Source organism: Palaemon carinicauda, chromosome 5 (genome assembly GCF_036898095.1).
Source record: "Palaemon carinicauda isolate YSFRI2023 chromosome 5, ASM3689809v2, whole genome shotgun sequence".
In the NCBI taxonomy this organism is placed as follows: Eukaryota; Metazoa; Arthropoda; class Malacostraca; order Decapoda; family Palaemonidae; genus Palaemon; species Palaemon carinicauda.
In genome coordinates this window covers 134,112,008-134,138,574 of record NC_090729.1, presented here as the reverse complement: position 1 = coordinate 134,138,574, position 26,567 = coordinate 134,112,008, and the positions used below count along the sequence as shown (strand labels likewise).

Genomic DNA, 26,567 nt, shown 5'->3' with positions numbered 1-26,567 from the left:
CATGACTCAATCAAACATTAGGCCTATGGTGTGCGTATACCTTACAATGCTTACATCATCTAACACGCCACTCCACCACTCAACTCCTCTCCTACATCGATTCGAGAATTTTTCCTCCCATTCATTCTTTAGAGGTTTGTTACATATCACACATCACTGATTCGTTGCGAGGTCTTCCCCTTTTTCTCTTTATATTTAGAAGCAATTTACTTCTTACGAAATTACAGTTGCCTACGAGTGTCTTTAAATACCACCTTATACAATCGGCTACGCGAGCTTAGGTTCAAACAAGAGGAAGGTGTATGAGGAAAATTAGTACGTTCAAGATGTACTTAGTAGGAAAAAGTAAAGTTTAAACTCTGCCCTATGCGAGAAGGAAACGCATTGGCTCTCCCTATACTAATATAGTTTTGAAATTTTAAGAATACTGACATTATAAATTAACAGAAAGTTCATACTTGGAACAATAGCAAATTAACCCCTAACGTTGAAAATATTATAAGCCAATTATAGTCTAGAATCCAACTTTAGAAATGGTGGCCAATTTTAATGACTTGGGCATCAAATCTAAAACGTTAAAACTACATAAAATATACACGACTTCAAAATTAATCCTTATTAAATACTGAATTTTTTGGGTGAAGAAGGTATTTTCGTAAGATTAAAATGTCATAAAAATGAATAATCTTGTTTAATCAAATAGAATTTCAAACATGACCGATAGCAAATTTAACATCATATGGTGATTAGTGATAAACAATTAATTGATAGCAATGTATGTTTTTGGAATATTGTCAATCATTTAATGCTGTTATCAGATTCCTGCTGAAGCATTCCAACAGATATGTTTCAACAAATTATATTGTAATAAGAAGCGGTTTACGTTCAGGTTACAATTCTCTTGCTTGAGGATACACTCGGGCACACTATCATATTTCTCTTCCTCTTGTTTTGTTAGTTTTTATGGTTTATATAGTAGATATATATTTAAATGTTACTGATCTTAAAATATTCTATTTTTCCTTGTTTCCTTTCCTCACTGGGCTACTTTCCCTGTTGGAGCCCCTGGGCTTATAGCATCCTGCTTTTCCAACTAGGGTTGTAACTTAGCAAGTAATAATAAAAATAACAATAATAATAATAATAAATCTATTTTACAATCTTTTAATGAAGTACTCATAATCCTCCAATAACATTTCAACAAATAAATTCTAACATTTAGTTCCCCAGCACACCCCACACATGGCTGAATAGAACATACCAATTTGTATACATTTGTATCTATTATTACAAGGCAGCTTGTAGTTACATGATTTTTTTTTTTTTTTTTTTTTTATTCCTTACCACTGTTGGATCCAAGTAGTTTCCTAGAGCTATTCCTATACCAAAAATATATACTCTGTACAAGTATAGATTCGCAACTACTCTGGTTGGAAGTAGCAAAACCCATTGAAAAGGTGTAACCCAATTTTTTTTTCCATAATCCAATTATTCATGATATATCTTAGATCAATTAATGACTTTAATTTTGATCAATGCGACTTCAGGGAAAAAAATTCTAGAGTTGCTCTAATAGATTTTTTCCAGGGATCCTTCTCATTGAATATTTTAGTTTCTTCTTAAAATCTGGTTGATTTCAGATGTCAGGGATCCCTGATTTTTTTTATTACAATGCTGATTTATCACAACCAGTTATGGCATTAGCGAAAAACAAAATTACACATCTTACACCCATATTATAATTCTCCATTTGAACATTATAAATTTTAAATACAGGTGATTTTCTTGAAGTTTAAATACGTTATTGGTCCAAGCAGTTAAAAGTACAAGTAGATCAGTTTCCTGCCCAAGAACAGCTGTTGGACATTTTTGTTTTGCTTCATCTGGAGCAACTCTGTCAATAAAGTGTCTGCATCACTTTCTGTCAGTAGCACAGAATGTCCTTTAGTTTTCATTTTGATTAGATCTGACTTGCTCTTTTACGTTGCCAGAAAATCTGACTGCGAAGTAGTGGTTGGCCTGCTTTCATATATATATATATATATATATATATATATATATATATATATATATATATATATATATATATATATATATATATATATATATATATATATATATATATATATATACACAGTATATGTATGTATGTATATACATATATATATATATGTATATGTGTGATATATATATATATATATATATATATATATATATATATATATATATATATATATATACGTGTATGTGTATATGTATGTGTATATATATATATATATATATATATATATATATATATATATATATATATATAAATATATATATATATATATATATATATATATATGTGTGTGTGTGTGTATATATAACTAAAAAAATATAAGTTCTTAGAGCTTTAAGTCATTCTTGCTTTACTGTTTAGTGGATAACCATCAAACACCGTAGTACATTCGTTCCCATAATAGGTCTCATTGTAAGTCACATATAAACCTAATATCTAACCACATACTGCAGGTTTTAGCCAAAATAAAATGTGAATAATATTTCTTCCATCTAAAATATACAAAATTAAATTCTTCTTTAGAGAAGTAAAAGCATAGCAGACCTGGTTCCTTTTCTTAAAAGCGTCGAACCAAATGATGGCAATAGTATAATTGCCAACTCTCAGTCAAAGTACTACATTTATTCATTTGATAAACACCTAAATTTATCTTTCTGTGAAAGAGTTCTTCCTTCGTGATGATGTTGACTTGAAATCATGTTACACTTCACACCAACTTTTCGTACTATTGGAGAGCATTTCGAGGTAAATATACCCTGAGTTAAAATTTTATTCCCCCAATTTCATGAAATGTCTCAAGCAAAGAATGGTCTTTATATTGATATCTGCATTATCGAAGATCAATGGTTAACTGTGGACTATTGTTTGCACAATGTAGGAGGTCTCAACGTCTTTGTAAGAGGATGAACCTATTGCATGCAACATGTCTATCAGATACCTTGATCCATATGAGATGCAGGTGTCAGAAAACTACTGTAGTGGAGATAAGAATGAATGGGGTCTAATAACTTCAATAATACACTGATTGATGATTGTTTTTTTGTTTTTTTCAAGAACAATTCTCTCTGAAGTAAGGCCAATTTTGGATGCCATTTAAATGTTGCTAAAAGCTTCAAGCGAGAGGGGAACTGCTCTCAGGGGTTGTGGTGGCCGATGTGGTAACGTCCCTGACTGGTGAACGCCAACTCATAACTCGTTAGTTCCTTTTGTCGCTGCAACCTCTCCATCCTTGTAAGCTAAAAATGGGAGGTTTGGGAGAGCCTATAGGTCTATCTACTGAGTCATTAGCAGCCATTGCCTGGCCCTCCTTGGTCCTTGGGTGAAGAGGGGGCTTGAGTGCTAATCATATGTATATATGATCAGTCTCTAGGGCATTGTCCCGATTGATAAGGCAATGGCACTGTCCCTTGCCTCTGCCATTCATGAGCGGCTTTTAAACCTTTAAACCATTAACATTTGGGTACAAACTGCTGCAATCATATACTGTTTAACAAATTTCTTCTCTGATGACTTTTGTAGCTGTTTGGACAAAAAGTATTCGCTCACTGGTTTCACCACTTTGCTTTACTGCATAAAATTTCTCCATTAAAATCTTGTGGCTTGTTTGAATTAAGGTAAATGTTTCCCGCCTGGACCGTAGTCGTATACAATTCATGCTCGTCTAATACAGGGAAGGGAACTTACATTTCATCCAGTGTTTAATATGAAGGTATTCGTGATCTGATAATGAAACTTCTATTAAGAATTTCTATTAGCTCATACAGACTCTACTGACAATGACCATTGCACTCGTGTATTCCGGAACCGTGGCCAAACCAATCAGTAGCCAGGACCAGGATCCAGAGATCCTAGGGGCCCGGTTTAAGGTACAATCTCCGTCGGTATACTTCTTCCAAACGATAAAAGATCAACAGACCGAGAGGATTAGCCTGATTTGTCGTATAAATACCTGCTAGACAACTTAATTTCTCCAGTTTATCCTCAGCTGTAAAAGCAGAAAAGACTTGTTTGCCCTAAACGTCGCTAGAACGTAAAACTATTAACGATTCTGGGTCTGTAACTCACCGAGCTTGGAGTAACCTGGAGTTTTTACAAAGGTTTTCCCTGCGATCTAAGACTTCAATACTTATATTTCAATTTTCTTTTTTTAGTTCAAATAACAAAGAATAAATAATAGGATATTTTCCTCCTGTTTTGAGTGATGAGATACTTGCAAATACTGAAGGAACGCAGTATAATAATGATAATAATAATATTAATAATAATATTAATAATAATAATAATAACAATAATAATAATAAAAAAATGATATAGAATTTCATCCATTTCTATTTTAATGAATAATTGCCAAACAATAATCTGTGAAAAAAGTAATGTATATGTTTAAATTACAAAACATTTTTGAAATATCTCATATGTATCACAATGAGAAAAATTTCACTTTTAATTTTAGTTTATTTAATCTTCATATCTATATCCTACAAAAAAAAACCATCACAACAAAAAATATTTGTAAGGAAGAATAACTTTGTATTTACGTAAAATATCTGTAACACCAGTCATTTAGAATTTATTTAAATGTAACAAAATTCAAAATTTTTTCAAGATGGCGGTGGAAGCGAAGCTTGCATTTTCAGGGACTTTTAATGTTTATCAAACGGAATTAAAAGACACACAAGACAAGTCTCCACTTGCTGCTAATTTGCTAGATAAATTCGTGATTTTAGCCTAAAATTCTCCATGAACTTTCCATCATTTTATATTATATCATATATATATATATATATATATATATATATATATATATATATATATATATATATATACATATATATATATATATATATATATATATATATATATATACAAAATATATATATATATATATATATATATATATATATATATATATATATATATATATATATATATATATATATATAATATATATATAGATATGTAGAGGGAGAGGGAGAGGTCATACCCAGATGAGAAGGGGATTTGCGTTTGTATACATAACTATCTAAATATCTAGCAGTCATTTTCACGGGTCGCATACACTAGTAGTAAAAAAAAGGTACCTGGCAACTATCATAACCTATTTTCATTTGAAAATAGGTCATTTCAAATATATGTCGAAACATGTTTAATAGCAATTTTAGTTCTCATTAATACATCATTCGGATTTTTATTTGGATTATGTACTTCAGACCATTTGGCCGGGCGTTGAAGTTCGGGAGGCCATTCAGCACCTTTTTGCAAATGAGGGGAAACTCAGCATTTGTCCTAATTCAAAAGAAAGATAAAAGGAGCATATAGAAAGTAGAAAAATAAAAAGTAGGAGCAGCTTACAGAACTTGAGCTCTGAGAAGTTCGTGAGACTGAAGCGAGACTGGAAAAAGGCATCTCGAGACAGAAAATGTGAGAGATAGCTATTGTGTTGGAAAGTAGTATTTCATTCAACGGCAAGATCTAAAAATAAACGAATTTTGATTCAACGCCTAAGTATAGTGGTAGGAGGATAAAGTAACCTTACTGATTAACCTTCTTTAAAATGTTGTCGACAGATTTGTAACGAGGCAGTAAAGAATTTTCAAACTAATAAGAAACCATCTTGGATATAATATCTTAATTCATTGGATTCAGAGTTTTTCGAAGCATACAATTCTCTCTTCACAAAAAAAAGAAAGGAAAAAAAAAGGAAAAAAAAATTGGTGTGAACACAAGCAGAGAATGTAAAAATTCACTTTACTTCTTATCTATAAGGGAAGGCTGCGAATTCTTCACCTGAATTCTTATTGGACTTCGTGAAATCATGTTGCATATTACTTTAATGCAAGTAAACAAAAACATCAACACTTTATACTTCATTGCAATGCCAACGCCGAAAAAAATTACTCTCCTTAAACTTATTTTTAAGACATTTTATATATTAACTTTTAGCGTATCAAGCAAAACAAGTTTCTTATTCTTAATGTCACAAACACATCGTAAAAATTACTAATTTCAGTATGAACTCTTTCATCGGACAACCCATTTATTTAATCTAGAATTCTCCTTTTTATCATATCCCCAAGTCCTATTTTATTCAACTTTAAATACTGCTAGTAAGAAATCATTTAAGGGCATCCATTGTACATTCTTATACACTCCTTTTGTGAAAGTAATCTAATTAATAATGCGATAAATAGCCAGCCTTTCATTCCAGTTAATTAAACACATCCTTTAAATCTCTTGTATGTGACACTAGACATGACAGAAATAATTTCAGTTTGGAAAAAAAAATACTTATAAAACCAAGCTAATTAAGGAAGGTTTCATCACAACAACCAGACTGGCATCTGTCCTTGCTACAGACTGTGCTCGTGACGAAATAACTCTCTCTCTCTCTCTCTCTCTCTCTCTCTCTCTCTCTCTCTCTCTCTCTCTCTCTCTCTCTCTCACACGGGAAATAGTTTTGTCAACAAAGCATTCATTCTAAACGCTCCTTGAAGTAATTCTGAGCATCCCATTGTCGAAGCAAGCTATGTTAAGACACTGATAATAGAGGAGCAGTTTTGGGCACTACTTAATTATAAAAATATAGGCATCTGAGAATCTCTTTCACACTGGAAGCAGTCAAGAGCACTACCCTAAAAAAAGGCAAGTATTTCTGATATGTAATATTTTAGAAAGCAAGCAAAAATCTATTATAAAAAAAAAACACTTCTGGATTTTACTTTGGCAAAAGAAGCATCGCTTAGTTCCCTGGTGGAAAAATATTAATTTCTGGGATTTCCTTAGAATTTGGCTTCCTGTTTTTGGGCTCCATTCTAACATTATCAAAATAACTTGGCTCTTTCAAACGGCAGGAAATATAATTGGGGAATGTTATCTCAGAAAAAATGTGCTTGGACGGCTTCAGTAAACAAATAAATATGAAGATTTTTTAAAAGAAAGGTTTAGACTCTGGTAAGATATACATAAGTCGGACCTGTCTCAGGACAAGAATGTTTACATGTAATCGGTCATCAAACAATGACTGTACATTTAGGCCTCTTCCTTGACAATGGTACCATGGGCAACTACGCTCTAACCGGACTTGCTACTAAAAAAAAAAACACACACACACACACACACACAACTAACATACAGCATGTTTGGAATTTTCGCCGACAGCCAGTCTCATGAAAAAACACCATGTTTAGGTTCTTCCCTCATAATGAGATCGTGTTTAATCGCTTCACTGACAGAAGAGACGCGGGGCATCTCAAAAAAAAAAAAAAAAAAAAAAAAAAAAAAAAAAAAAAAAAAAACCTTACAATTATTTTTTTCTATTATTTCACGCGTTTTTGGTGGATAGAAAACCTTTAGTCCTTTGGGTTTTTAATTGGATAAGGAAGCATTTTCGGTCGTTAGACGACACATTAAATTTACAGTACGATTTGTGCACGATTACAAATGGATCATCTTGAGACAGCGCTGAAAATTAAAACGATAAACCAACATGAATAAATAAGACTCGCTTTCCATCCTATTCGCAGAGAAATAGAAAACTTATAAGAGACTTTTTTTCATCCATTTGCAAAACAAAAACGAATACAAGTGTGTCTCGAGAGGAAATTCCTCTCTCGTCTCTGTGGACATTTACGTCATAACTAGATTTAAACCGGTATATTGTGAAAAAGACTGACTACAGATAAACGAATAGAATTATTGTACTCTTTGCTTAACTTATTCTTATCTGGTATCTTTCAATCCTATGATCTCCGAACTTTCTATTTTTTTTTAATTTAATTAAAAAAATTTATTGAAAATTTAACCAAAAATTTTCTACATTCGTGCTTAATTAAAAACCATTTACCATTTTCTCAGGATTATAGAACTCTCTAAATATTGTTACCGAAATCATATCATAACATGACAAAAAAAAAATGAAACAAATTCAAAGACAAGTCTAGGTACTTGCACAGTTATTGAACATTACCGCAAAGGCTCGCACTATATATATATATATATATATATATATATATATATATATATATATATATATATATATATATGTGTGTGTGTGTGTGTGTGTGTGTGTGTGTGTAAGTATATCATGTACAAATGTATATTTATATACATATATATATATATATATATATATATATATATATATATATATATACGTATATATATATTAATATGTGTGTATGTGTATATATGCATGTATAAGTATATATATATATATATATATATATATATATATATATATATATATATATATATATATATGTGTGTGTGTGTGTGTAAATATATGTATATATATATATATACGTATAGATATTTATTTATTTATTTATATATATATATATATATATATATATATATATATATATATATACGTATAGATATTTATTTATTTATATATATATATATATATATATATATATATATATATATATATATATATATATATATACATATATATATATATATATATATATATATATATATATATATATATATATATGCATGTATAAGTATATATATATATATATATATATATATATATATATATATATATATATATATATATATATATAATCATCACTGTTATCATTACAACGCTACAATCCTATTTGGTAAAGCAGGATGCTTTAAGCCCCAGGGCTCCACCAGGAAAATATAACCCAGTGAGGAAAGGGAATAAAGATATGATTAAACATCATGAGAAGAAATGAATAAAAAATATCCTAAGATCGGTAACAAAGTTAAATAGATCTGTCATATATAAACTGAAAAGACATGACAGCTTGTTCAACATAAAAACATTCGCTGAAAGTTTGAACAAATTCAACTGCCTGACTAGGAAAATTATTCCACAATCTGGTCAAAGCTGGGATAAAACTTCTAGAATACTGTGTAGTATTGAGCCTTATGATGGAGAAAGCACGACTATCTTTTAGCGATGCATATTTGCACCGACTCGCGGCGGTGCCCTTTTAGCTCGGAAAAAAGTTTCCTGATCGCTGATTGGTTAGAATTATCTTGTCCAACCAATCATCGATCCGGAAACTTTTCCGAGCTAAAAGGGCACCGCTGCGAGTCGGTGCAAATATGCATCGCTAAAAGAAATGGACTATAATATTACGAACAAGAGGGTAAAGTCTCGGAAGATCTGAATGCAAAGGATGGTCACAATTAGGGGAAATCTTATGCAACATGCATACAGAGTTAACTCAACGACGGTGCCAGAAATTTAATAGTTCGCAAGTTTTTGTCCAACTAGTTATGATGAGAGTCAGCATCTGAAAACCTGACAAGGAAAAACGGAAGAACTAAAGCATTTGTTCAGGATAGATTGATCATTTTTTTTTTTTTTTTGCAAGTGAAGAAGAAAAAGATTAAACGTGTTTCTCTGGAGTACAGTAAATTTGCAATCAAGAATCACACCTAGAATTTTAATTCGTATAGAGTTAAAGAAACTAACTAACTATATATATATATATATATATATATATATATATATATATATATATATATATATATATATATATATATAGTATTATTTTATCTTCAACAGAACCATATAGTATAAAAAAACACCAGCAAAACAAACTAAAAAGTTAAACTTTACGTTTTAATAGTCTAAATTATTTCACACATTCCTCTCAACTCGTGAACCTGAAATTAGAGTACATAAGCGAGAAATTGTCAATCCAGATCTGGATTCGACGCAAAGTCAAGTGGGCGAGGAGTCCAAAGTCAACCCACACCAATATCATGAAAGAGAATAATTAATGTTTTCAGGTACATTCTGTATGTGTTGAATTCAGACATTCTTTACTTAACCACCTTGATCTTTATTCTTTGACAAAGATCAGTGGAAGAGCCACCAGCCACCCGTTGAAATATACAGCTACAAAGCTATTAGGTCCTTTGACTGCCCAGACAGTACTACATTGGATCCCTCTCTATAGTTACGGGTCCTTTATCCTTTGCCTACACCTACAGACTGGTCTATTCTTTCCACATTCTATTCTGTCTTCATACACCTGACATCACTGAGATTACTAAACAAATTTTCTTCACTCAAGGGGTTAATTATTGCAGTAATTGTTCAGTGGTTACTTTCCTCTTCTTAATGCATCTTGCTTTTCCAACTAGGGCTGTAGCTTAGCTAGTAATAACAATTATAACAGCGACTGGCAACAAAGCTCACCTCCTTTTCATTTACTTTGACTCTATTATCATTACTATTAACATTATCATAACTTTATCCAGACCAGTAAGCCATGCTTACACAAAAGGTCTGATCTTAAATTAGCGAAGAACTAAAGAACTTTACTTACAACATGAGGGAACGCATGAGAAATAAGTCAGAAAGCTATTATCTAGTTCTAGTGTGCCTATCCACGGAGACTTTGAGAACACCCCCCAAATCTCCCCCTCCCAATCCTTTGAAGTTCATTGAATGAAATTCTTGGTATCCAAGGATCTCGAGTTGCTATTAAGATAAACTGATATAATTGTGGGTTTGTGGTTGTGTCAACTTCATGGCTAATGTTTCTAAGTCAAGATTAATGTGTGGGGTTTGCACACCCGATAGATCTACTAGCTGAATAGCCCGCAGTCACTGCCTGGCCATCCCCGGTCATAGCTTAGGTGGAGAGGAGTCTTGGACGTTGCTCGGTCTCTAAGAATGTCCTATCCCTTACCTATCCCGCTCACGAATAACCTTTAAAAGCTACGCCATAATTCATTTTGTAAAAAAAAAAAAAATTAAAAAAAACTTATTAATTTAATGGATATTATAAGTCGAACTTGCCAATATTAGAATTCGTCAAGAAACATACTTCCAATGACAAAATAGCTCTTTGAATATATGGCAAGAATGATTAACATGGATTACGTTTGCCTAAAAGACAAACATTCATAGACAACATATACTTAGTCCACCTGGAAAGGTGAATTCATGTGCACTGTGTGTGTGTGTCAACTGCAAGCTTAAAACATCAACAGATATTTAATTAGATATAAATAATGCCTCATATTGCCTATTCGCCAATCATCTGCAACTCAAGATGTTCAAAAACATTACGATCATGATTATAATCTTAACTATCGTATAATCACCAGCAAACCAAATGTTTTTATAACAATAGTAGTAGTAGTAGTAGTAGTAGTAGTAGTAGTAGTAGTAGTAGTAGTACAGATATTTTGTCTAGTCAACAGCTCAGGTGTACTGTATGACAAGGGCAGGGTGGCTTCATCAACAACTGCATGAAAGGGCCAAACAATCTACAGCAACAACTGGCTTCCAGGACATCCCGAGGATGCAGGAGAATGACACAACCGACCAAGAAAGGTAGATTCCATCTACTAAGAGAAAGAACATGCCAAGGAGAAACCCCACATCTTACGAGGCTCCACAAGACGAACCATTTCGTTCAAACAATAGATTCGCTTGAGCTGAGAAAGGAATTAAGGTTCTTGAAGGGGATCTTCTGTGCATAAATACAGAGAGAGAGAGAGAGAGAGAGAGAGAGAGAGAGAGAGAGAGAGAGAGAGAGCGTCCCCCTCTATATGCTCCTCCGTCCCTAGTAGCATATTCTCTCTCTTTCTCCATTTCTCTCTCTTTCAGGGCTGTGGCGACGCCTCGGCATAACTGCCCTTAGGCCAGTCCCAATTTCACCCGACGCCTCGAACATATATACTGTAGTCTGAACCCGGCACCCTAAGCTAGCCCCTTACACCTTACACCCACTTATACTCCCCCTCCAAAAGGCTTGCCAACCCCAGCATCTGTCTACTCTCTTATCATAGCAATCTTCCTGCCCTCAAAGGAACTCGGCCCCTCCGGCCCCCTCTTGGCCTCAGACACGATAACAAGAAAATATTCCGCTCCCGACCGACCACCGTCTTGTGCCTGACAGTACAAAACAAAAAAACATCGAGTTTGAATGAAGCTGAAAAAAGAGACAATGCTGTTCGTTCTCTGATAAAAGCTGACCCTTCTCCGATGAAGCATGTATGTTCATGAAATCGATACATAACCAACAAACGTATCTATCTATCTATCTATCTATCTATACATACATACATACATACATACATACATACATACATATATATATATATATATATATATATATATATATATATATATATATATATATATATATATATATATATATGACATTTCATTCTCTTGCCTGGAGTTTTAACAATGCAGTTTCTTAATCTTTAAGGTATGCGAATGGCAGTTAATAGGAAGGATGCTAGATACATCCCCATGGTCAATTTGAGTGGAATACGAGATTCCTCCAATTAAAGAATCTAGCCTTTTTTTATCTTCATGGTTGAAAAGACATTCCTTCAGTGCAAAGCGAAACTGTTCCACTCGGACTCTGGGAGTCTTTGGCCGTCTCTCTTTGCCATGCCACAATTACCCATTATACTTGACTCGCATCTCCCATCCACCACCTGAAGCATTTATAAATGTCTGGCATCAGACACCTGTCAAATAAGGGGATGATGTAATACTTAAGGTTAAGTGATGAATCACTCTAAAATTTACTTCAGGATAATAAAATTCTTCTAGATAATAACAAGAACTGGGAAATAAATCTGTCAAAAAATGTTGAAATGGTACACGACCCCTGGCGCCTAAAGGGATGTTCAGAAAGACCCTACCTTCTGAATTCTGTCTCTCTTATCCCCCTCCCCCAACCCTGACCAATTAAACGAAGGCGTCTCATTTCTTATTCTCTGCAACAGATTTAGGCCGTCAAAACACATTTCATTCATATATTGTTATTTCAGATTCATCTTATCGCGATAAGATAAAACATTGTTCACTTCCAAGTCAGTGTTGATGATCATCATCAGGAATGAATGAGTTACTCGAAGTGAGTCATAAGTGACGTCACCTTCAAACCACCTTGCTTCAATTCGGCCAAAGCTGAGGTATGACTATCGACAGTTGTTCACACAGGACCAAAATATAATTTTGTGTCTATCAGTGAATTTATATAAAATATAAGGCCATAACACTGAGTAGATCAATACGGCAGGTCTGTCGCCGACGGTCGGCATCTCGTACGTCTGGCAGTGATGTCATAAGGAGGCTGGGCTCTTGGACCAGGCAAGGAGATAGGACTTTTTCGAATAGACGCGAGAGGAACGCCCCATGTACATACAAACTCTAGGGGATTTTGCATTACGGTAAACACAACTCCACGTGCAGGAATTCCCAGCTTCTATTTACCAACACATAACCTAGGAAGACACCCTCGCTGCATTCTCCCCCAAAAGAGCATATTTAAAAATTCAAAATATTCTTCCATTAAAATATCATTAGGGTATCCTAATGAAGCTTACAAAATACAATAACAACGTAATCACAAGAAAAATCAATCATTGTATGGGGTCATTACATCATAACAAAGGCAAACATGCAAAACTTACCGAAATTGAATAGATTTACACGAGAACAATACTTGAAAATCTATTAGAAATTAATTATCAGAAAATCTTAATTGGTCCTTCCAAACTAACTAACGAGAGAGAGAGAGAGAGAGAGAGAGAGAGAGAGAGAGAGAGAGAGAGAGAGAGAGAGAATATCACAATTAGGTCTACATATTGTTAACAGATGAGGTGAAAATAAGATTTTCAATCAAACAAGCTGAAAAGACAAAAAATAATGATGAAACTTGGATAATCAGGCGAACCGACCCCCACTCAAAAAAAAAAAAAAAAAAAAAAAAAATTCCCCCCCTCCCCTTAAGTATCCCTTATGGGAAGGTGAACTTAAGGGAATGTATGTACTTCAACAACATATGATCACTAACACATCTTCATGAACTCTCCTTAAAAATATTATTCACCTCCTCTGGTAAAATGCGTATGCAAATGAGTTTCCAAGTAATTGGAGAAGGGACACTCAGGTCTCCGTTTCAAAACCTCATTTACATATCCCACAGGACGGTGACACGTGTTCCATTTCAAGTTGTACCTTAAACAACACATCGACCCATTGAGAGTCAAGTTACTCGAGTTGAAGAAGCTGCGAATTCTAACATTGCAATATCAACAAAGCCATGAAAAACAAAACGTCTCTTGGCCTTTTTGTGTAACCTATCAAAGGAATGCCTTCTTATTGACTTCTTGAAGCCTACTAAGTGGGAAGAGACGTTTGCCTAATCAGGTTTTGGATCTATGGTACATATAGACAATAATGTGTACAGTACGGACGGCACTTTATCATTCCTACGTAGACTGAATCAAGAACCATATACATTAAAAAACTTTGTGTGCAGTTTCATAATACCTAAAAAAAATTTATACAAGTAGAATGTTGTGGCCACCCGAAAAAAAGAGTGGATATTTTCTCCACGCAGCTACGACAATTGAATATAAAATTTCTGCAAATAGTGATTAATGTGGAAATCCGCCAATTTTCAACACACGTGCAGTTGAACACAGGAATTCCTAGTACATCTCGCTCTGAGGAAGTGCACCCAGCCACACCCTGACTGCGCGGCGAGTTCCTGTGTTTAGCCACGTCACTCGCCTCTGTCCTCTCTCTATACACTATCTGTTTGGCTACTCGCCGCGAGGAAATGGTGTGACAGGGTTCACTTCTTCGGAGAGAGGTGTGCCCGATACTCATGTGTCCAACTGTACCATACAGGAAAAAGCACAACTCTTGACTAAGTTACGCTACCAGTTAGTGTGGACCTTGAACTGATCCACAAATAGCTTTAAAATATTTGATCCAAAGAGTGAAGAAAAGACCGTTTACAAGTCAAGCTAGAACCACAGCTGAAAAAGGGTACGACAAACTCAACAACCTCAACCAGGAAAACTAACTGCTGCGGAAAAACAACATTAGAGGAATAACAAAGTCAAAAGATAAAACAATACGAATAACAACGTTAAACATTTAACTAAGTTCTCAGATAAGAGAAAAATCCAAGAACCACCGATGTGTAACTGGGAGAAAACAATGAAGTAAAAATAAAAATGGAAGAAAAGTCGAATTATCAGCGGCATAATGTAAAGCTAAAAAGTGGCCACACCTAGGATAAAGCAATGCTTTGGCGTTGTGATATACTAGTTGCTTTGGAAGAGGGATTGCAACCATGAAGAGGCAATAAACTTTTGAACACACCATGAGCAGCACTGCTTGAGGGCGCCATTCTTTCAACAATATGCTCTTCAGAGCAGACAATTACAAAGCAAAACATTAATATTAAACTACAATTAACTCTGAGTTTTGAATGGGTGGCTGAATAATTGTTTCTGACCAAATGCCGAATTTGTCACGGATGCTGTAAATCTCTAGCTTATGCTGCAAAGCGGAAGAACCTTTCAACTGGCCAGCAGCTGTTCAGCACAGGTGGGTGGCAAGTGCACACTCTTGGTGGGCTCTGCGTATGATCCAACCCTTTTAGTAAACAAAGCTGTGACGCATTCATGCTGGGGTTTGGGGCAACACGGGTTTAGGTGCTAAAATCTTACAATATTTCATACAAAATAAAACACCCTAATTGGCAAAACTATGCTGCTGACCTAACATGGCATCACACCATAAAAAAGTAATGTTCGAAGTGATTTTTTGGGAATCCATGAGAGGGGAACAATACTAAGACAAGACTGGGTAGATTGGAAACAGTGAGAGAAAAGGGATAGATGATATATCTAAAAACTTCTGTAAGAGAAGGTCAGGATTTACATTAACAGACGAACAGAGAATGGTAGACATATTCCTAAGGACTACGGTAACGAAGAATACAAGAGGATTTTTCAAAGGATTATAGCAGCAAAGGTCAGAAATGCATCGAAGGATTCCAGTGACAAAGAAGTGGCTGCGTAAAAGGGCAAATCAGCAAGGCTAGAAATCATGCTAGAATGGAATTTGAACGTTAGATTAACTTTTAAATTTTAAAGTCATATGTAAACAATAGTAATACTTTGCCCATACAGCAAAAAAAAAAAAAAAAAAAAAAAAAAAAAACACATTTAGATTACAAACATTATGTCCCTGTATAAATATAGATTACAAACGTCATGTCCCCCCCAAAAAGTTATATAAAAATTCAATATAAAAATCCAATTTAAAAATAAACAAAGCATAAGTTAACATTTTAACAATTTTTAATTTATTGAATCAAAACAACACATCAGCTGTTTGCATAATACTTACACTTCTGAGAATCTCCCCGTGTCCATCTATCTCTCAATTGCACATCACGTCTAAAATTATACCCCGAGCGAATTGCGTCATAAAACCGTAACTTGATCGTAATGCATTCCAAACATCCTTCGAGAGTCAATTCGCAAATAAAAACATGTTTAAAAGGAATAGCAAGAATAAGAAACCCGCGCACACTACGCTATCAAAAGTTTGTTGCTAATGCCGCGAGTGACGTCACTCCAAAGGAATTCTTGAAGACAAGGCACAACACACATGAATAATCATGGCATAAACAATCCGTATTGCTACTCGGTTACAAAGACCGGCTGATAACAATGTCAACTTGGCAGCTATTAACCAAGGCCTCTGTGTTTCACCATGTATTGTTAAAAGAGCGTGATTCTTGGCAGTATATATTTGCATTCCGGAGGCGCGTCAAATTGTGCGAACACAGAATGGAAGGAATATTAACACACTTCCTACATCAATGTTAAGATAAATTGAAACTAATAACATAAACATTATTTCACTAACCTTTACCCAGGAGCAATGTAAACATAGGTATTGACAATTACTGTGTGATGATATACATACATAATATTCTCGCACATGCATTTTAATAGCATACACAAATACACCACATGAATAAGAATAAGTGTGTATTTATTGTTTATCAAGAATAAACACGCGGTTTGAAATTAAACTACATGTTAATAATATATATCCTTTCTAAAATAAAAAAAAAAATTAAAAAACTGAATATGCTTACAATCACCAAAGGGAAAACCTCGAGTACGGATATGACAAATTTCAAAGGTGCCACAAAACGAAATGGTTCGCAATAAAGTATTACAGGCAAGATTTCTAGTTACATTCTGAAGATCTTGCAAGAACCACAGTTGCAAATTTTCTATCATTCCCAACATATCGAGCAAAAGTCTTTCAATGTTGTGTATTTGTTTTGACGAGTCCGGAGGTCAAGAAACGTTTGTTTACATGGCGAGGATACATTATGAAGCTGAGGTCTTCCCATGTTATCATTTTTAAAGTTCTCGAAATAAAATAAAAATAAATAAAACCACCCGTAGTTTGAAACACATCAAATGAAAAATTTCAACGTAAAGATTTCAAATACCTTCACTAAATCACAATCCGAGTCCTCAACATTTGCCTCCTTTAAAGATGGCGTCCAAACGATACTGTCTCGACTCTCGAGCGATTTCTCTGACCACTTCCACCACCGTCTGCTGCCATCCTCCTCCACCACCACCACCACCTCTTCCTCCTCCTCACCCTTGGCTCCAGCAGCAGCCCCGCGGCGCCAACCCCAATTGGCTGATTATTTTGTCCCTTTATCCCGAATTATTTTCACTTGCTTTGCTTGCCACAGGATTCACCAACACCTTATCACTCGCGTGAAATCCCCCAGAAGTCAAGTCGAGTGTCACACTTACCTCCAGCCACCACCGACTGCGTGTACGTCCGAACGCCACCACCCCCGGCCTCCACCACACACACACTGACACACACGCACACGTCTTCCTCAGGTGTACACACTTACATACACACACACCCACTGCCACTCGTTCGTGCGTGCGTGCGTGTGTCTGTGTGTGTGCGCACCGCCTTCAGGATTTAGGTAGTTGAGAATTTTTTTCTCCTCGAATACATGGAGCATCAGAATTGAGATCCTCTTCTATAACACTTGCTATCCTTGGCATGCACTTAGGACGCCAAATGTTCCGAATCCTTAACTATTATAAATGTCCAGCACAGTCCAAATAGTCAAGTGTACCTTACTATCAACGGTATTTCCAAAATACGGATGAAAAATAACGAAAGTACTAAAAATCTAATTAATTACATAGTTGCAATAGCTATTACGGCTTCTAAAGTGTATTATTAATACAATTAAGTGACCAATATAGCAATATATTTCTAAATTGCTTAACCTTTCATTAAAAAAAACAACGAGAAGCAAATAAAATACACCTTTGATGAAAATAAATGCATACTCATGTGGAATTGAATACCTGTCCTAGTAAAAATATCTCATAAAAGTGTACAACCAATACAAGATAAACTCTACGGCACGCACACGTAATAATTGGGCACGACTATTTTTCATTGTTATGATCGAATCAAACAACAATAACGCACCAAGATTGCACCGTTATGTCGATTAAATGACATCTGTTGACGATATTTTCAATTGCAGAGGATGTAAACACTGAAACTTAATCATTATTTACCCCTGAAAGCCGTCTATAAAATACAAGATTGGGCAGTAAGATTCAACCTTCAACAAATAACATAAATTAGTAACATACAACACTTATAATTAATCTCTGGCACCGTCGTTCAATTGGTTCTTTATGTATTTTCATAAGATTTTTCATAATTCTGACCATTATTTGCATTCAGATCTTCCCGGACAGTACTATCCCGTTCGTAATACTACATATACAGTAAATTCTAATTGTCAAGCCTTAACCCTTTTACCCCCAACGTTCATTGGAACTTTCCAACCCCTAACCCCCAGAGTTTTTTTTTTTTAAGCACATTTTGCATTATATCTTTTTAAATTGCTCTAACAGCCTTAATTTTCGTCATAGAGAGGTCAGGTTGGTCTCATTATTTTGGAAAATGCCTGAAGTTTCGCATAAAGTTATCAAAAATATGCAAAAGAATGTAAAAAAGTTTTTTTTTTTGCAAGGACGTACCGGTACGTCCATGTGAGTAAAGGGATGAGTTTTGTGAAACGTACCAGTACGTCCATTGGGGCTAAAAGGGTTAACAACCATGAGGCTCAATACTACACAGTATTCAAGAAGTTTTATTCCAGCCGTAACCAAGTTGTGGAATAAGGTTCTTAATCGGGTAGTTGAATCGGTTGAACTTCAATAAGTTTAAACTTGTAAATATATTTATGATGAACAGGCTGACATAAATCTTTTTGTAGATTTAATGTTATTACTGTTCTTAAAATATTTTATTTTAATTGTTTATTAATTCTTTGGTAGTTTATTTCCTTTCCTCGCTGAGCTATTTATCCCTGTAGGAGAATTTCGCCTTATAGCATCCTGCTTGTCCAACTAGGGGTGTAGCTTAGCCGCCAACAACAACAACAACAATATAATAACAATAATAATAATAACAATAATAATAATAATAATAATAATAATAATAATAATAATAATAATAATAATAATACTAATAATAATAATAATAATAAATTCTAGTCTCACAATAACCTTGCAAGATTTTATTCAATGAAGAAAAAATTGTCAGCTTAACAGAGTACAGTTCTTTCAATTAACGAAACTGTTTCAAGCAATTTCCTAGTAATGATATTTGAAATATTTATTCCTTGAAAATCTGATAACACAATTTCCAGATATGTTCACTGCCAACCCCTGAAATAAGGGTAAACTTGCACGAAAGTTATTATTATTATTATTATTATTATTATTATTATTATTATTATTATTATTATTATTATTATTATTATTATTATCATTAAAGCTACAACCTTAGTTGGAAAAGCAGGATGCTTTAAGCGCAAGGGCTCCAACAGGGACAAAATGGTCCAGTGAGTAAAGGATATAGATTAACTAAATGAGAAATATTAAATAAAGAATGTAAAAGATTTTGAGATTAGTAATAAAGTTTAGTTATATGTATCATATAGGCCTATAGACTATGAAGAGAGACTTATATCACCCTGTTCAATATAAAAACATTCGCAGCAAGTTTGAAACATCTGAAGCTTCACCTATTCAACTGCCCGATTAGTTAGATCATTCCACAATCTGACCACAGGTGGAATAGAACTTCTATGATGCTGTGTAGTATTAGGGCAAGACTGCACTGAATACCTTGTATTATGCACATTATGGTACAGTCAGGGAAGATTCGAATGCACAGGATGGTCAGAATTATGAAAAATCTTTTGTAACGTGTATAATGAGCTAACTGAACAACGGTGCCAATAATAAGAAATTTAATAGACAGGTATTTTGTCCAACAAATTAAGAAGATTCATCAGCTGAAGATTATACAAAAGAACTATACTCGAAACACAGCAGAGTGAAAGAATTAAGACTTCAGAATATACTGATTACCGAAAATCTTAAAAGACTAATTTGCAAATTTTTTGTGCAAAAGTATATCAGCACTCAAGAATTACACCTAAATCTTTAAATCAGTTGTATATATATTGTAGTTGAAAAAAAATATTGTCAATGCAGAGATCTGGATGTTGAGGAGACACTGTCCTCGACCTACTTACAAGCATACTTTGAGTTTTGTTAGGATTCAACTTCATGCCCCATAATTTGAGCCATGCACTAATTTTAGCTAGATCTTTATTAAGGGATTCAGCAACCCCAGATCTAGCACCTAACCTCTGCATATGCAACGAGCTTGTTTTCTGGGCCAAATTCCATATAGTGGGTATATAGTATGAAAAGCAATTGGCCAAGAATACTACCCTCATGAACACCAGATATCACAATCCTAAACTCGCTATGGTACCGGTCAACAACTCTTTGAGATATATTAATTAAATAATTCAATAATGATGCAAAAAAACAAAGACCCTCCAACTCCAAACTGTTTGAGCAGCGCTAAAATCAAGGGCAATCATACGACCTTCCTGACCACAATCAAGGATTCATGTACGGCACTGGAAATATTATGAAGGGCAACACATACTCTAAAGTCTTTGCAAAAGCCAAAATACAATCTAGAAAATAGTTTATTATCTTCCGCCTATATAGGATTATTTATTTAGACGATATGCTAAAAGATGTTTTAAAATTTTATACAATTGGAGTTATAGGATTTGGACAGAAAGCAACAGGGATAGAATTGACAAACATGTCTACTTAATGCAATAACATTACCAATTCTCCAACTTCAAAAAGAACCTCTTCATGCTAACTTATGAAAAATAACAGACAACCTAAGAGCTAGGATATTAGCAGTCTTTATGATAAACAAACAGAAAAAAACATCATTTGGGTTTACACATCCCATTAGCATCAAAATCGACCAAGTCAAAAGCATACAACCCTGAACTGGAAGACTATATTGCCCTCACAATCAACATTACAAATTGCGACTTAAAACTGCGAATCTTCCAAATCCAAATCTGATTAAAGTAATTCATAATTCATATAACAATTAGGTGGATGACGGGGCTTCAGTCTTTCCATGAATGCGAACCATTAACAAATGCACCCGCTTCTTCTCGACTGCAGGACAAAAGCCTCAAACATGTCCTTATTGGCCAGTTTTCATTTCCATAATGGCCACGGCTGATTGGTGATAGTGGAAGGCTTTAGTGTGATTCCTCACCGCAAACCAGCCTGGTATAGGTTGGCCTGACTAGAACAGATTTGCTGATCATGGTAACGCACAAATCCTATCACCACGTTAAGGTATGCCCACTCAGAAAGGGATACTTACGTACACACACACTCACACACACAGACACAGACACACACACACACACACACACACACACACACACACATATATATATATATATATATATATATATATATATATATATATATACATACACACACACACACACACACACACACACATATATATATATATATATATATATATATATATATATATATATATATATATATATATATATATATATATATATATATATATATATATATACATACATATATATACATACATACATACAAGATTTTGAACAAGATCTTTTGAATCGTCGTACCTTTTCTGGGCTAAGAGGTACATAAAATAAGTAACAGTTTCAGCCACCCTTGCAACAGTAAGAAAAAACATATGAAAATTATACCTACCACACAGTTATCCTAAAAACTATAATTGTTTGGATACAATGTTCACAAGATGTTCGTCTACTTTATAGATACATGGGCTGATGTTAAATCAATTTTAATTTTTTTATTTATAGTTGTTTTACAATTAACCCCGGTTATGAGCAAATCGGTACGCTAGCATATAAATTAAAATCGGTTTATGAGCATAGAAATTTAAAATCAGTTTATGAGCATAAAAATTTAAAATCGGTTCCCAGCATAAAAATTTAAAATCGGTTACTAGCATAAAAATTTAAAATCGGTTACGAGCATAAAAATCAAAATTGATATACAAATATAAAAAATGAATTGGTTTATGAGCATAAACATTTAAAATCGGTTTACGAACATAAAAGATAAAATCTTTGTAATAGATAACAATCAAAACTAGTTGGCGAGCATAGAATATAAATCAGTTTACGAGCATAAAAAAATTAAAATCAGTTTAGAGCATCAAATACTAAAATCGGTTTACGAGCATCAAAATCAAAATCAGTGTGCAAGCATAAAGATTTAAATCTTTATATGAGCATAAAAGTTAAAACTGATTTACGAGCATAGAATCAAAATCATTCTACTCGCATAAGAATTTAAAATCAGTTTACGAACATAAAATACTAAAATCAGTTAACGAGCATAAAAATTAAAATCTTTATACGAGCGTAAAAATTAAAACTGGTTTACGAGCACAGATTTAAAATCGATTTACAATCATAAAAATAAAAAATCAGTTTACGAACATAAAATACTAAATTAAATGTGTCAAAAATTATGACCAAGACTTAATGTATACATTAGGTTATTCAGTTAGTGATAGTGAATGCCGCTTAAGACAGAGAAATCCTGATGTTTTACCAGCAATGCTCCTGGAGGGAGAATCTCCTTCCAGGCAGCAGTAGCAGCAAGGTGAATTTCTAATGAATACACTCTTCCAAGTAATATGTCTAAATACAACAACACTAAACGTTTCCATTAACTTAGAAATATTCAGGAATTGCTTGTGGAAAGATAAAATGAGAAGGATTTCCTATTAAAATCAGTTTTAGAAATTTTCATAAAGTTTTCTTGCTGATTTCTTATGAAAAAAAAAAAAAATCGCGGGTATTGAAAATTACTCGCAATTTCTCAGGACTTCTTAAACTCTGCTTCAATGATTTCTATGCACCTGGTTTGAAAAGCCCTTAAGAACATACTTGAAAACACCAAAATTGTTGTCCAAAGATGGTGATTAAGAGTAACGATGAAAAAGTCACTATAAGAATAAACTTCGGGAAGAAGTAGATAAGAATAAAAGGTAGTGTATTCTTAAAAAAATTGCACAATAAAGCCTAAGACTAAAAAAAGACACAACAAAATGCCCTTGGCAGGGAAGGATAAGATATGGGAGAAGATAGCATCATGCACTGATTGCTCCTCAATGTATTTTGTGACAACTAGCAAATCCTGTAAAAAAAAGGGGAGAAAATCATCAAATAATCAAGTAAGCCTCAGTTCTACAACAGATAAGCATTAGATTGAAAAATCATAAAATCAACTGGGCAAAAATGAACTTCCCTTCCAGAAGTTCTAACAAAGCTTTTATGCTGATAGTAGAGAATGCCTTCATCAAATGATCAAAAACTACAGTGGAAAAGAGCCCAGGCCATCAAATCGAAATAACCATCACATCTGATATCCTCTATGATGATATGGGAAAAGGGATTAATGAACACCTGGAAAGGACTGCTGATAATCACCACGACCTTCAACATGTCGATGAAAGCCAATTAAGAAGATAAAGAAACATGTTTAATTTTGTAGGAGATAAATTCGGGTGAGGTCACGGACTATAGTCCATTTCTTTTAGCGAGGCATATTTGCACCGACTCGCAGCGGTGCCCTTTTAGCTCGGAAAAGTTTCATGATCGCTGATTGGTTGGACAAGATAATTCTAACCAATCAGCGATCATGAAACTTTTCCGAGCTAAAAGGGCACCACTGCGAGTCTGAGCAAATCTGCCTCGCTAAAAGAAATGGACTATAGTGACTGGTATATGGGCCATCCTCTGGGATCAACATCTGAGGTGGTCAGTTGTAATCCAGGTGTAAAAATGGACGATCAACAGTGTTTGACAAACCATGATGTATGACATTTATAGATTTTGAGAACATTTTTTATTCTGTTACAAGCTCACCAGTAACTCATTTTGTTTTATTTCTTTTTGCAATTCTTTAAATTATCTTTCACAACCATGTACATATAATTATATAAAATTGCATGACATACCGAAAAAAAATTAGTTTTTGTGTAAATGCTTTCACTTCACTCGTTTGAACATAAAAACTATTATTGATAGGAATTTAGAATTTATTTGTACAACTTAGTTTAATCATTTTAACTTCTACTGATGTACATTTTTACGTATTTATAAATCTTGCACATCTAAATAACAAAACAAAACTACGAAAAACAATTCTCATTGATAAAACAGGAACTACGTAAATGTGTAATTTATTCAAATTGTTTATGTGACTACAGTTTACATTAGAGAGATTTTATTTAGAAGTCATTTCAAATCATGAATAATTTATTTATATTTTAAATAATTCTATAAATTCTAAAACACTTGAAAATATGGAACAAACGAGTTGAAGAGGTGCAACTATGAAAAAGATTTTATATGTTATGGAAGTCGTATTTACAAAAATTGAATAAATATACGACTTTTTTTCTGAACAGCAGAATAAATAAACTTTAATTCATACCTTGTCAATATTCCATGCGTGTAAATAACAGCAAAAAATGAATGGCAAATTTCTAGTTATCTTCCAAAATTCGTGATATGCATGCATATAATTTCATTGAATAAATTATTAAAGTGACCTCCCTTTTAACGGTAGATAATTTTTCTGGGTTTAATCTTACAGCTAAATAGACTAATATTAAATCTTATTTAGATTTTTTTTTCTTTTTGCAATAATATAAAACATAAAACAGTCAAATGTTTCGGAAATGAAATACTGTAATTTCCAAGGCGTTATCCAAACAACATATCTAGATACATAGCTAAATAAATTAGATGTCTAATGATATATCATCTTATAAAATGTGTTTATTTTATATGCATGTAAGTTACAGCAAAATATAAAAGACGAAATTCTCGTTTTTTTTTTTTAAACTTACTGCAAAAACATGCAAATAACTTCAATGAAATTGATTTTACTTTATAGTGTGTTTACTTTGTTTCATTTTACAGCTGAATACATATATCATAGGAAACTACCCAAAAAATATATAATACATATATGGGAAATAGTGTGTCAAATGTTGTGATAATAAAAAAAAAAAAAAAAATGGAGAAAGTGTTATTAGTCTTAACAAGAAAACATCATCATCATCTCCTCCCACCCATATTGACGCAAAGGGTTTAGGTTACAATGCAATAATATATTTATTACTATATACCAAAATAAATAAGCTTTCTAATATATAACTTCATATAATTTATTATTATTATTATTATTATTATTATTATTATTATTATTATTATTATTATCATCCTCCTCCTCCTCTTCATCATCTTCATCATCATCATTAGCTAAGCTACAACCCTAGTTGGAAAAACGAGATGCTATAAGCCAAAGGGATCCAACAGGGAAAAATAGCCCAGTGAGGAAAGGAAATAAATAAACGATAAAAGAAGTAATGGAAATTGAAATAAAATATTTTATAAACATTAACAACATTAAAAAAGATATTTGATATATAAACTATAAAAGGACTTATGTAAGCTTGTTCAACATAAAAACATTTGCTGCGAGTTTGAACTTTTGAAGTACTACTGATTAAACTACCCAATTAGGAAGATCAATCAACAACTTGGTCACAGCTGCAATAAATCTAGAATACTGTGTAGCATTGAGTCTCACGGTGGAGAAGGCTCGATAATTAGAATTAAGTGCATATCTAGTAATACGAATATGATGGTACTGTCCGGAAACATCCAATGCAAAGGACGAACAGAATCATGAAAAGTCTTGAGTAATATGTATAACGATCTAATTGAATGACGGTGCAAGAGATTAATATCTAGATCAGGAATAAGAAATCTAAATCAACCGTAAGTTCCTGTCCAATAAATTAAGATGAGATTCAGCAGCTGAAGACCAAACAAGAGAACAATACTCGAAATAGGGTACAATGAAAGAATTAAAACACTTCTTCAGAACAGATTGATCACTGAAAAGCTTGGAAGACTTTCTCAATAGGCTAATATTTTGTGCAATTGCTGCCAATAATAACACCTAAAATTTTAAGAGTCATATAAAGTTAAAGTAGTGTTATTAATACTGAGATCGAGATGTTGAGGAACAAATACCATCGACCTACTTACTATCTTACTTTAAGTTTTGTTAGGATTAAACTTCATATCTCATAATTAGCACTATGTACTAACTTTAGCTAGATCAGGAGATGAAATTGATGCAA

General features: G+C 33.4%; 1 protein-coding gene across 4 annotated transcripts in view; it reads right to left on the bottom strand.

Annotated features, from left to right (window-relative positions):
• The window catches only part of LOC137641487 (longitudinals lacking protein, isoforms H/M/V-like), a 127,200-nt gene that overhangs the window by 61,129 nt on the left and 39,504 nt on the right, over window positions 1-26,567 (bottom strand). Inside the window, exon 1 of one of the 4 annotated variants that reach the window (XM_068374102.1) lies at window positions 17,684-17,808. The exons of 1 other annotated variant lie outside the window; for it this stretch is intronic. The gene's annotated coding sequence lies outside the window, so the exon portion shown is untranslated. Of the gene's footprint in view, window positions 1-17,364; window positions 17,499-17,683; window positions 17,809-26,567 lie in introns of those variants that run through there. 2 more of the 4 variants (XM_068374101.1, XM_068374103.1) reach the window with 2 other exon arrangements.